At 44.6% G+C, this 12,019-nt stretch overlaps 1 long non-coding RNA gene across 1 annotated transcript; it reads left to right on the top strand.

The window, feature by feature from the left end:
• The first annotated feature begins 25 nt into the window (after window positions 1–25).
• Window positions 26–9,950, top strand: LOC143685848 (uncharacterized). The gene is made up of 3 exons (XR_013176776.1): window positions 26–138; window positions 8,680–8,849; window positions 9,267–9,950. It is a non-coding gene; the product is annotated as an uncharacterized LOC143685848 (long non-coding RNA).
• Window positions 9,951–12,019: the final 2,069 nt, after the last annotated feature.

The raw sequence follows: 12,019 nt of genomic DNA, 5'->3' as shown, positions 1-12,019 counted from the left end.
CTCGCGCCTGCCTGCTAGGGGTGCCCGCCCGCGCGCCTAATTGGCTGTAAGAGAGAAGCCCGAGGAGGGGAATGAGAAAAGAGGTCGGAAGAAAAAGGATAAATGTGACCATAAGTTCGAACTCTCATAGAGGATGAGGTGATGTAGGTTTGGGCGGCAGGTTGACTTCAGGGTTGAATCAGTCATTGTCAAAGATAGCCGCAGGGTGCTGGCGTGAGGTCCTTAGGGCTAGGCTGGATGTGAGGGGAGGGATACCTTTTAACTGCAGGAGGAGAAAAAGAGAGTCTCTACTTGGCTTTGTGTTAAACATTTTGCTAATTGTGGGTCTGGAGAGTTCATTCATCACTGAAATCTGTGGCGCAAGCTTCTCCTGTCTTAGATTTGTCTGTTCACTGGCCCAGTTCACTCGCCCCATTTATCCATTCAATAAACCCACTTCGAATGAGTGTTTACCATGCCGTGTGTGCAGTGGAGGAAACTGTCTTCTTCCTGCCATCAAAGAGATCGCGGTCTAGGAAAGTACATAAAATAACTATAAAAATAACCATTTTAGAAGGTAGAAAATCCAGAGATGAAAACAGGTTGAGCCAAACTGAAATCGCGTCCAATGGGAATTTCAGGAAAGGCTTCATGAAAGAGGTAGCAGTAGGGTTGGAACTTGAAAGATTTGGACACAAGGATCTGTCCCATGTCCATTCTCCCAGGCTTATCTGCAGTCCTTCTCTAGGGAGGAGATGTTCCTCTTCCTTTGATAAGTTGGTGCTTCCATTTTCCTGTATCCTGGATCCCACCCAGTTTTGTGTCCCAGAGACTGCTTACCGTCATTCAATTTCTTTCCCTAAAATTAATTTTTCCATTTATTCTAACACTTATTGAGCATCTACTATGTAAAAGGCACATACACTGGAGGTAAGAATTCCAGGACACAGCCTGTGTCATCATATCTCATACTCTTTTGGGAGGGCTAAATCATGCCCTCAATCATATTATCAGGTGATAATGTGATAAGTGCTACAATTGATACAAAGTACTATTTCTCCAGGGGAGGGGGGCACTCTGAGGGATGAGCAAGAAGGGTTCATGGACTAAATAGCATTTGAATAGGACCCTGGAGAGTGAATAGTTTTAGACACACTAACAACTCTAAGTGTTTATTGAATTGGCCGTGCTGAGATGAAAGAGAAAGCATTTGAAGCTGAGTGAACAGCTGGAACAAAGACAGAGATAAAGAACATGGGTCTTCTGTGGAACACAGGGGCCTGATAAAGAATTTTAAACACCATGCTTAGTTTTTGTTCATGCAGTAGTTGGAAGCTGTCCAAAATTGGATAGAAATTTTCAATTTTTTCCATTATTTTTTGTGCCTATATCTTGTTCTTTAGGTCTCACAACATCCCTGTGAAGTGGGTAAAGCAGATAAGGAAAAATGGAAGTCCAGGTCTCCCCTCTCTCTCACAGTCTTTTAGGGTTTTTTGCTTTTTTTTTTTTACGGGGTTAGCCCTCGCCCTAAATGGAAGAAAACTTCTTCGCTCCATCTTGCTGCACTTTTAACTTCTATCCCATTTCTTCTTCTTCTTTTTTTTAATGGCTGGGCTGGTTTGAAAGGATGTATGCCCCCTAGAAAAGCCATGTTTTAATTAAAATCCCATTTCATAAAGGTAGAATAATCCCTATTCAATACTGTATGTTTGAAACTGTAATCAGATCATCTCCCTGGATCATGTAATTTAGTCAAGAATGGTTGTTAGACTGGATTAGGTGACGACATGTCTCTACCCATTTGGGTGGGTCTTGATTGGTTTACTGGAGTCCTATAAAGAGGAAACATTTTGGAGAATGAAAGATTCAGAGAGAGCAGAGAATGCTGCAGCACCACGAAGCAGAGAGTCCACCAGCCAGCGACCTTTGGAGATGAAGAAGGAAAATACCTCCCGGGGAGCTTCATGAAACAGGAAGCCAGGAGAAGAAGATAACAGATGACACCATGTTCGCCATGTGCCCTTCCACTTGAGAAAGGAATTGTGAACTTCATCGGCCTTCTTGAACCAACGTATGTTTCCCTGGATACCTTTGATTGGACATTTCTATAGACTTGCTTTAATTGGGACATTTTCTCCATCTTAGAACTGTAAACTAGCGACCTATTAAATTCCCCTTTTTAAAACGGAATTTAAAAATTCCGTTTCTGAACCCTCATACCAAAACCAGGCAAAGATATTACAAGAAAAGAAAACTACAGGCCGATCTCTCTAATGAATATAGATGCAAAAATCCTCAATAAAATTCTAGCAAATCGTATCCAACAACACATTAAAAGAATTATTCATCATGACCAAGTAGGATTCATCCCAGGTATGCAAGGATGGTTCAACATAAGAAAATCAATTAATGTAATACACCATATCAACAAATTAAAGCAGAAAAATCACATGATCATCTCAATTGATGCAGAGAAGGCATTTGAAAAGATTCAACATCCTTTCCTGTTGAAAACACTTCAAAGGATAGGAATACAAGGGAACTTCCTTAAAATGATAGAGGGAATATATGAAAAACCCACAGCTAATATTATCCTTAATGGGGAAAAATTGAAAACGTTCCCCCTAAGATCAGGAACAAGACAAGGATGTCCACTATCACCACTATTATTCAACATTGTGTTGGAGGTTCTAGCCAGAGCAATTAGACAAGAAAAAGAAATACAAGGCATCAAAATTGGAAAGGAAGAAGTAAAACTATCACTGTTTGCAGACGATATGATACTATACGTCGAAAACCCGGAAAAATCCACAACAAAACTACTAGAGCTAATAAATGAGTGCAGCAAAGTAGCAGGTTACAAGATCAACATTCAAAAATCTGTAGCATTTCTATACACTAGCAATGAACAAGCTGAGGGGGAAATCAAGAAACGAATCCCATTTACAATTGCAACTAAAAGAATAAAATACCTAGGAATAAATTTAACTAAAGAGACAAAAGACCTATACAAAGAAAACTACAAAAAACTGCTAAAAGAAATCACAGAAGACCTAAACAGATGGAAGGGCATACCGTGTTCATGGATTGGAAGACTAAATATAGTTAAGATGTCAATCCTACCTAAATTGATTTACAGATTCAATGCAATACCAATCAAAATTCCAACAACTTATTTTTCAGAAATAGAAAAACCAATAAGCAAATTTATCTGGAAGGGCAGGGTGCCCCGAATTGCTAAAAACATCTTGAGGAAAAAAAACGAAGCTGGAGGTCTTGCGCTGCCAGACTTTAAGGCATATTATGAAGCCACAGTGGTCAAAACAGCATGGTATTGGCATAAAGATAGATATATCGACCAATGGAATTGAATAGAGTGCTCAGATATAGACCCTCTCACCTATGGACATTTGATCTTTGATAAGGGAGTCAAGCCAACTCACCTGGGACAGAACAGTCTCTTCAATAAATGGTGCCTAGAGAACTGGATATCCATATGCAAAAGAATGAAAGAAGACCCATATCTCACACCCTACACAAAAGTTAACTCAAAATGGATCAAAGATCTAAACATTAGGTCTAAGACCATAGAACAGTTAGAGGAAAATGTAGGGAGATATCTTATGAATCTTACAATTGGAGGCGGTTTTATGGACCTTACACCTAAAGCAAGAGCACTGAAGAAGGAAATAAATAAATGGGAACTCCTCAAAATTAAACACTTTTGTGCATCAAAGAACTTCATCAATAAAGTAGAAAGACAGCCTACACAATGGGAATCAATATTTGGAAACGACATATCAGATAAAGGTCTAGTATCCAGAATTTATAATGAGATTGTTCAACTCAACAACAAAAAGATAGCCAACCCAATTACAAAATGGGAAAAAGACTTGAATAGACACCTCTCAGAGGAGGAAATACAAATGGCCAAAAGACACATGAAGAGATGCTCAATGTCCCTGGCCATTAGAGAAATGCAAATCAAAACCACAATGAGATATCATCTAACACCCACCAGAATGGCCATTATCAACAAAACAGAAAATGACAAGTGCTGGAGAGGATGCGGTGAAAGAGGCACACTTATCCACTGTTGGTGGGAATGTCAAATGGTGCAACCACTGTGGAAAGCAGTTTGGCGGTTCCTCAAAAAGCTGAATATAGAATTGCCATACGACCCAGCAATACCATTGCTGGGAATCTACTCAAAGGAATTAAGGGCAAAAACTCAAACAGACATTTGCACACCAATGTTTATAGCAGCGCTATAAACAATTGCAAAGAGATGGAAACAGCCAAAATGTCCATCAACAGACGAGTGGCTAAACAAACTTTGGTATATACACACGATGGAATATTATGCAGCGTTAAGACAGGATAAACTTATGAAGCATGTAATAACATGGATGGACCTAGAAAACATTATGCTGAGTGAGTCTAGCCAAAAGCTAAAAGACAAATACTGTATGGTCCCAATGATGTGAATCGACACTCGAGAATAAACTTGGAATATGTCATTGGTAACAGAGTTCAGCAGGAGTTAGAAACAGGGTAAGATAATGGGTAATTGGAGCTGATGGAATACAGATGGTGCAATAGGACTAGATACAAAAACTCAAAAATGGACAGCACAATAATACCTAATTGTAAAGTAATCATGTTAAAATACTGAACGAAGCTGCATCCGAGCTATAGGTTTTTGTTTTGTTTTGTTTTGTTTGTTTTGTTCTTATTATTATTACTTTTATTTTTTTTCCTCTATATTAACATTCTATATCTTTCTCTGTTATACTGCTAGTTCTTCTAAACCGATGCAAATGTACTAAGAAACGATGATCATGCATCTATGTGATGATGTTAAGAATTACTGATTGCATATGTAGAATGGTATGATGTCTAAAAAAAAAAAATGGTCAGCACAATACTGCCTAATTGTAATGTAATTATGTTGGAACGCTGAATGAAGCTGCATCTGATCTATAGTTTTTTTGTTTTGTTTTGTTTTGTTTTCTCTTATATATTTTTGTACTTTTTATTTTTATTTGTGTTTTCTCTCTGTGTTATCACTTTATTTCTTTTTCTGTTGTCGTGCTATTTCTTTCTCTAAATCGATGCATATGTACTGAGAAATGATGACCATACACCTATGTGATGATATTAAGAATTACTGATTGCATATGTAGAATGGATTGATTTCTAATGTTGTGTTAGTTAATTTTTTTAATTAATAAAAAAAAAAAAATTCCGTTTCTGTTATATTGCATTCTGGCAGCTAGCAAACTAGAACATGGCTAAACTATTTAGATGCTTCATCCACACTGCTGACACTAAAACTGTTTTCTATACTCTCCAGAGACCACTTCGCTTAATCCAGTGGTTTCTTTCCATGACTCATCTTACATATCTTCATTGAGCTCATACAGTGTGTCAGGAACAGTGCAAGGGCTGGAGTATGAAGATAAATATCACCTTGCCATAGAAGTTCTTTAATATACTGAGGGAAACATCTACATAGATAATTAGAATACTCTGCGGTGAGTGTGGGGTAGAGGTAATTGGGCATTACATGATGACAGAGAAGGGACATATTGGGGATTGAATTGTGTCGCCCACAAGGGGACCTCCTGGTCATGTGGGTGTGAACCCATTTGTAAATAGGACCTTTAAAGATGTTATTAGTTAAGGTATACCCAAACAGAATTAGGGCAGTCCTTAATCCAGTATGAAGTCTTTATAAGTAAAGGAGTTGGATATGAAAGGAGAAGCAATGGGGAGCAGCCAGAAGCCGGAAGTGAATGGAACCTGCTAGAGAAAGAAGATACCACCAAGGACCAGGGGTGAGGCAATAGGGTGAGGCGATAGAGGGAGACCGTGGCCAGGTAGGTCTAAGTAACTTGGACTTCATTTTGTAGGCAACAGAGAGCCTTTGAAGGATTTTAACCTTGGGCATCACATGGGTAGATATGCATTTTAGGCAGATCCCTCAGGCCAGTCGGCTTTGTAATAAAGTGAAGGAAAGTCAGACAGATGGCTCTTTCATTAGTACTAGTGAGACATGCTCTCGGAAATATACTCTGGGGTGGGGGAATAATAGATGATAGATAGATAGATAGATAGATAGATGATAGATAGCCTTGCTGATCCTATCTCCTGCCAAGGCTCCTTACCCTTATTGTGTCAATACTCATGTGCCACCTTGTACAATTGGAGCGAGCTGTGCGTATGTCTTACCTCCCCTAATAACCTGTAAAAGCCTGTGGAGAGGCCCTCATCATTCCTCACCCTCAAACCTCCCATCAAGTCTGCCTACTTCTACTCCCTCATCTTTCCAATCATTCTCTTCAATGTTGTCCAAAAGATCTTTCTAAAATGTAGACTTGATGTAATTTATAGGTTAAACTTGTTAATAGCTTCTTGGTGCCTATAAAATAGAGTAGGAAATCCTTATCTGGCCTTGTCCTGGCCATCTCTTCCAATCAAACAAGAGTATTTATAGCTCTTCTTACCCGGGCCTTTGTGTCTCCTGGCCTTTGCATGCCCTGTTCCCTAAGCGAAAACACCCCTCCCTCTGCCTCATGCCTGCTCATTTCCCACTCATCCTTCAAATCTCAGCTGTGCTTTCACCTCCCTTAGGGAACATCCTGATACCATGCTCCCCTGTCACTGGTGTTCCCTCTCAGCACTCATCGCAGGTGTCCCAGTTCTTTGTCCACCAGTCTGCTCCCCCACCAGACTGTGACTTAGGTCTAGGGCAGGGGATGTGTTTTTCATTGAGGCTTTTCCTCAGCATCCAGCTCAGTGCCTGGCGTGAGGTAGGAGCTTGCTAAATATCTGTTACCTTGAAATGGTCTCTACTTAATCAACTCACTATCCCAAGTGTTCAACCTACTCGGCCTTTTGGGAGTCCAGAATTATTTGACGGTTGGCTTTTAGGCAGTTGTACACGGCTCACAGTAGAGGAGCCGTTCTTGCTGAAGAAGTCCGTAAGAAATTACTACAAAATTGGTGGCTTCAAATAACAGTAATTTATTGTCTCACAGTTCTGGAGGTTTGAAATCTGAAATCAGGTTGTCAGCAGGACCACCCTGCCTCTGACACCTGTAGGGGAGTATCCTTCCGTGCCTCCTTCTAGCTTCTGGTGGTTTGCTAGCAATTCTTGGCAATTCTTGGTGTCCTTAGCTTGTTGATGCATCACTCCAGTCTCTGTCTCCACTGTCGCATGGCCATCTTCCTGTCTGTATGCCTCTGTGCCTAGATTTCCCTTTTCTTATAAGGACACCACCATATTGAATTAAGGGCCCTTCCTAATCCAGTTTGGCCTCACCTTAACTAGTTATATCTTCAAAGACCCTATTTCCAAATAAAGTCACATTCATGGGATCGGTAGTTGGGACTTGAATATATCTTTTGAGGGTACTGGACTCCCGTAATGGAGTTGTCACTTGAAATCAGTGCAGAGTGTGAAGTAAAATGCCTCCTCTTTGGCTTATAAGCACCAGGTGAGAAGAAGGACAGGCATCACCGTCCTGGTTTTCTAGACAAGGATGCTGAGCTCAGAAATTAACTTCCTTCCCCGAGCTGACCAAGCTAGTGGTAGAGGGAAACTAGACCAGGCTGCAGCTGCACCCACCTTCCAGGTGGCTGCTGTTTCATCCTGCCTTTTCTACTCAAAGAGGGCCTTGCCACCATGTGGGGGGTGCCTGTCACACAGATAAATAGGACACCTCTGGATCACTTCTGCTTTGGACAACAGCAACAGCCCTAGTCACACCCCTACCCCCACCCCAAAGCTTGAGAAGCATAATCTGACTGCCTCTTGGTTTGCTCCCCAACCCCTTGGGTGTAAATCTCAGCAGACAGAGAGGATGGCATTTCTGAATTTAGAGGCTGCAATGAGCTGAGAAAAAGGACCCACCAGGTGGAAGGATGTTGCCCCGGGTGCTGTGGAGGTTGGGCGGGGTCCCAAGGAAGCTGCCCTCCGTGGAGACTCCATCAGCAAATTGTCTCCTGTAGCCACAATAGCCAGGAGCAAGACGGGGTCAGGGGGAGCGGGGATGGAGAAGGGTTTTGTCCAAGGAAAGCCAGTGTATTGTAAACAGGATAAAAGGGTCTGGAAAGCCCCACTTCTCACCGGCTAATGTGTCCTCAGGTCATCTGGGAGCTGGATCCCCCGCCCTGCCCCCACCCGCACCCCCACCCTGCCCCCACCCCCACCCCAGCAGCCTTGAGGGAGGGAAAAGGAATTCCCGTTTAACCCCATCACCTGTGAGCCGGCCCAGGGCAAAGGTCCAGCTTTTTCTCTTGCTAAGTGATTCCCATGGTCTTTAGGCATTCGCAGAGCTCAACTCAGTTTCTAGGAAGTCCTCCGGCCCCAGTTGGAGAAACGCCTTCTGAGCACCCTTGCTCCTTGGGGCCACGTGGAGCAGGACGTGGGGCGGGGGGCATCCTTGGGAGGAGTGCCGGTCTGAGGGAGGGGGAAGTGGCATGTGGCCAGGGACCGTCAAAGGGAAAGGGTGGTGTTCTCCTGGCCACGTCAATCGTGGGGCAGAAGTAGGCTGTGTCAGCACACGGAGTGAGCGTTTGGCTTCGTTTAGACTTGAGGGACGCAGTTGAGAGATCATTTTCTCTGGGCTCTTTATAATAATGATCTCACTCATGCTTTAGGACTCCCTTATGTTTTGGTATCTTAATTTATAGGTGCGAAAACGGACTTGGAGAGGTTAAGTGCCCAAAGTTACACAGCTGGTAAGTGGCCAGCTGAGACCTGAGCTCAGGCCTCACTAACTCCCACCCTGGGCATTCAATCGTCAGTTGAATCAGACACACCAGATTTTTAAGCATGAAGGCCTCTAAGGAATGTGAATCAAGTGAGTTTTACTTTCCTCTGCATGTAAGTACCCCCTACAGGGAGTCTTCCTTGGCTGACTCTCCTTTTTGGGCCCCTATTTTCCTGGACTTTCAAGGCATGGGGTAGTAGAAGGAATTCAGGATTTGGATCCTGAGAGCCCAAGTTAAAGTCTCCAACTTGGTCCCTTTGGACAAATCAATTATTCCCTCTCAGCCTCAGTTTCTTTATCTGTAAGATGGGTATAGTGATACCCACTTTATTTCTCCAAGTTGAAGGACAATTCAAGAGAAGGGGAATGAAAGGGCTTTTTATATGACAGAGTGTGATTTGAGTCTTAATTACCATCATGATGACTGTCTCTGGACTGTGTCTGGACTGTCGTGCCTCCAGTTTTTGCTCCCTTGTTCACCTGCTTCTTCCTGCATATTGTCTGCAGATTCATCTGCCTAGCAGACCACTTTATACATCTCAGTCTCCTGCTCAGAAGCAATCAGTGGCTTCCTTGGTCCAGAAGTCCACCTTCTATTGACTGGCCCAAGTCTCAATCCCAGCCCAGGAGCCTCTGCGTCCCTGATCAACTGTGGGTCGAGCCTCCTCACAGTATCTGAACACTCAGGGTGCTCTCACGCCTTTGAACCTTTGCAACTCCTTGAAGAGCTGTGTCCCATCTTCCAAGCCAGCTCAGGTCCCAACTCTTCCAAACCTTCCCAACCACCCACCCTTCTGCTGTTTCTCCATACTCTTTTATCTTCATTGTTCTCTGAACCTTAGCATTTACCTCCTGGGAGTGCTGGCTTTCCCTGTATTATGAGTCTCCAGATTAGAGCATAAGCTTCTCGAGGATGAAGACCTGTTTGCATCATTGAATAAACATGCCAAACTAATCCAGGCTCAAGAGGCAGTGGATTATGGGGATGTCCTTAGGAATAAACTGATGTGCATGCCTTACCATATGGACTTGGAAGATCTGGCATCCTGGAAGACTCAATATCCACTGATGAGTTGACTCGAGCTGTGGCAGGCCAGTGTGGAGGGCGGAGACTGTGTTGGGCAGATGACCACTTTGTGGGACTTGGCAAAGAGCACCAACTTAGCAGTCCCCTACTCTACAACCCCATAGGGTTTCCCTGCACATGCAGGAACCCCTGTGTCATCCTGGCTCTTTCCACTATGCAGTGAGTCTTTGGGGTTTCAGGTGTGGGGTGAGAGGCAGGAGTGTTGAGTAACTTCCTTCCACACCCTTGATAACCAATGAACTATAAAACTCCCATCAGCATGCTCATTTCCCCAGCAGGAAACAGGGTTCCAGAAAGGGGACGCGACCTGCCCACATCACCCAGAGTTCAAAGCCTATCTGGGTTTGGACCCTGCGTGTCCAGTCCAGAGTTCAGCTCCATCCTCATGCTGCCTCTCGGGTACCACACAGGGCAGTAGGCAGGGCCCTGCAGACGGTGGGATTCCAGGACACCACGTCTGGGAACCGGGCTTGGGAATCACCCCTCCATCTACATGGCCCCCCACCATCCAGGAAATGGAGCAGTCGAACCCAGACTGGAAAGTCTCCAAGAAGGAATTTCTAACCCCTTCTCCAAGGCTCCCAAACCTGCTGCACCTTGGTGCAGCTAATCCAATTTTTTCTCCATTGAAATTAAGCTTCTGTCCTCAAGACCTCATGTTGTCTAGAGTTACTCTATCCAATACAGAAGCCACCAGCCACATGTGGTAACTGAACGCTTGCAGTGTGGCTGAGATTGTAAAAGAAACACTGGCTTTCAAATGCTTAGAATGAAGAAATTGTAATATATCTCATTCATTCTTTTTTATGTTGATTCATGTCGAAACAATATTTTGGATATACCAGGCTAAACAATATATCTTTAAAAAATTCATTTTGCCTCTTTTTCCTTTTTTTCATGTGAGTCCTAGAAATTTATAATTAAATATGTGGCTCGTACTGTATTTCTATTGGTCAGCCCTGCTCTAGAGAATAACTTTTAGCTTCCCTATTAACTTTTAGCTGCCTTCTTTGGGACAGAGGCCTGCCTTGGATGAGGCTGCTTCTCCCAACTTGCCCCCTCCCAGGCCGGACAGCCCAGGGTCTGCATGTGCCGCTGCACAAACTGGATCCCAGGTCTCCAGTGAAGAGCCCCTCTGTGGTCTCTTGGATCTGGTCTCAGAGTGGAGTGCGAGGGTAATCAAGGCAGGCTTTCAGTTGGAGGCAAATCAGACTTCAGGGCCAGGTTCAGTCTTGCCCCAGGCCAGGCCCCACCAGGCTCCTGTATGGTGGTTTTGGGGAGACGCCTCTCCACTGATGTCCATAGTTCAGCCCACAGCCATCGCTGGGGTGGTCCTCACAGACCCCACTCCCTGTGAGCAAAGCCCCTACTCAACACCCGACCAGCTGGCCTGCGCAATTCCTTCTCCCACCCAGGCCCCAAATCAGGCAGCCCCAGCCTGATGTCATTGGTGGCCAAGCAGCAGGGCCTTCTCCTCCTCCCGCCACCTTCAGTGCCTCCAGGAGACAAGCTGCCGTTAACAGCAATCAGTTTGCAGCTTTGAAAGGGAAGCTCCAGGACCCTGGGGCATGGAGAGTGAGGAGTGCTCTGAGAGGGCCAGACGCAGGCTTCCCTTGGTCCCGCTGCAGGCCATGGGGCCAACGTGTCCTGACACTGACAGGCTTCCTTTGCACAAGCCAGACCTCACAGAGTGAGCGGGGCGTGTGAGGAGGGGGCGCGGAGGCCCCATAGAAGGGTTGGGGCTCATCCATCAGGAACCGTCAACAGCAGGGCCACAGACCTGCCCGGGGACGCTTGGCTTTTTAGAGGGGCCTTCTGCAGTTCCCCCACCCCCAAACTCTTAGCCTCCTGGAGTCAAGCACATTCCATTGGTGGGGGATTAGAGGGTCGGCAACCCAGGCTGGGTTGGCCCCCGGCCTGCTCACCCATAGTGCTGGCAGCGAGCTCCCCCACCCCGCCGCTGAAGCTGTGGCTAAGAGACCTAGGGCGAAATAGAAATTGGCGGGGCCTCTTTGTCTGCCCCTGCTTTTAAGAAAGTAGCATACAGTTTGAGAGGCAGTATTTATTATCTTTTTCTTTTTTATAAATCAAGGTGACCAAGTTGCCATGGGGGTTCCCAAAGCTTTGTTTATGCCAAGAGCTAGGGTTGGAGAGTAGAAGGCGTCCCTCAGAT

This window comes from Tamandua tetradactyla, chromosome 6, assembly GCF_023851605.1.
Source record: "Tamandua tetradactyla isolate mTamTet1 chromosome 6, mTamTet1.pri, whole genome shotgun sequence".
In the NCBI taxonomy this organism is placed as follows: Eukaryota; Metazoa; Chordata; class Mammalia; order Pilosa; family Myrmecophagidae; genus Tamandua; species Tamandua tetradactyla.
The sequence above is the reverse complement of the archived record's forward strand: the minus strand, read 5'-3'. Positions and strand labels throughout refer to the sequence as shown.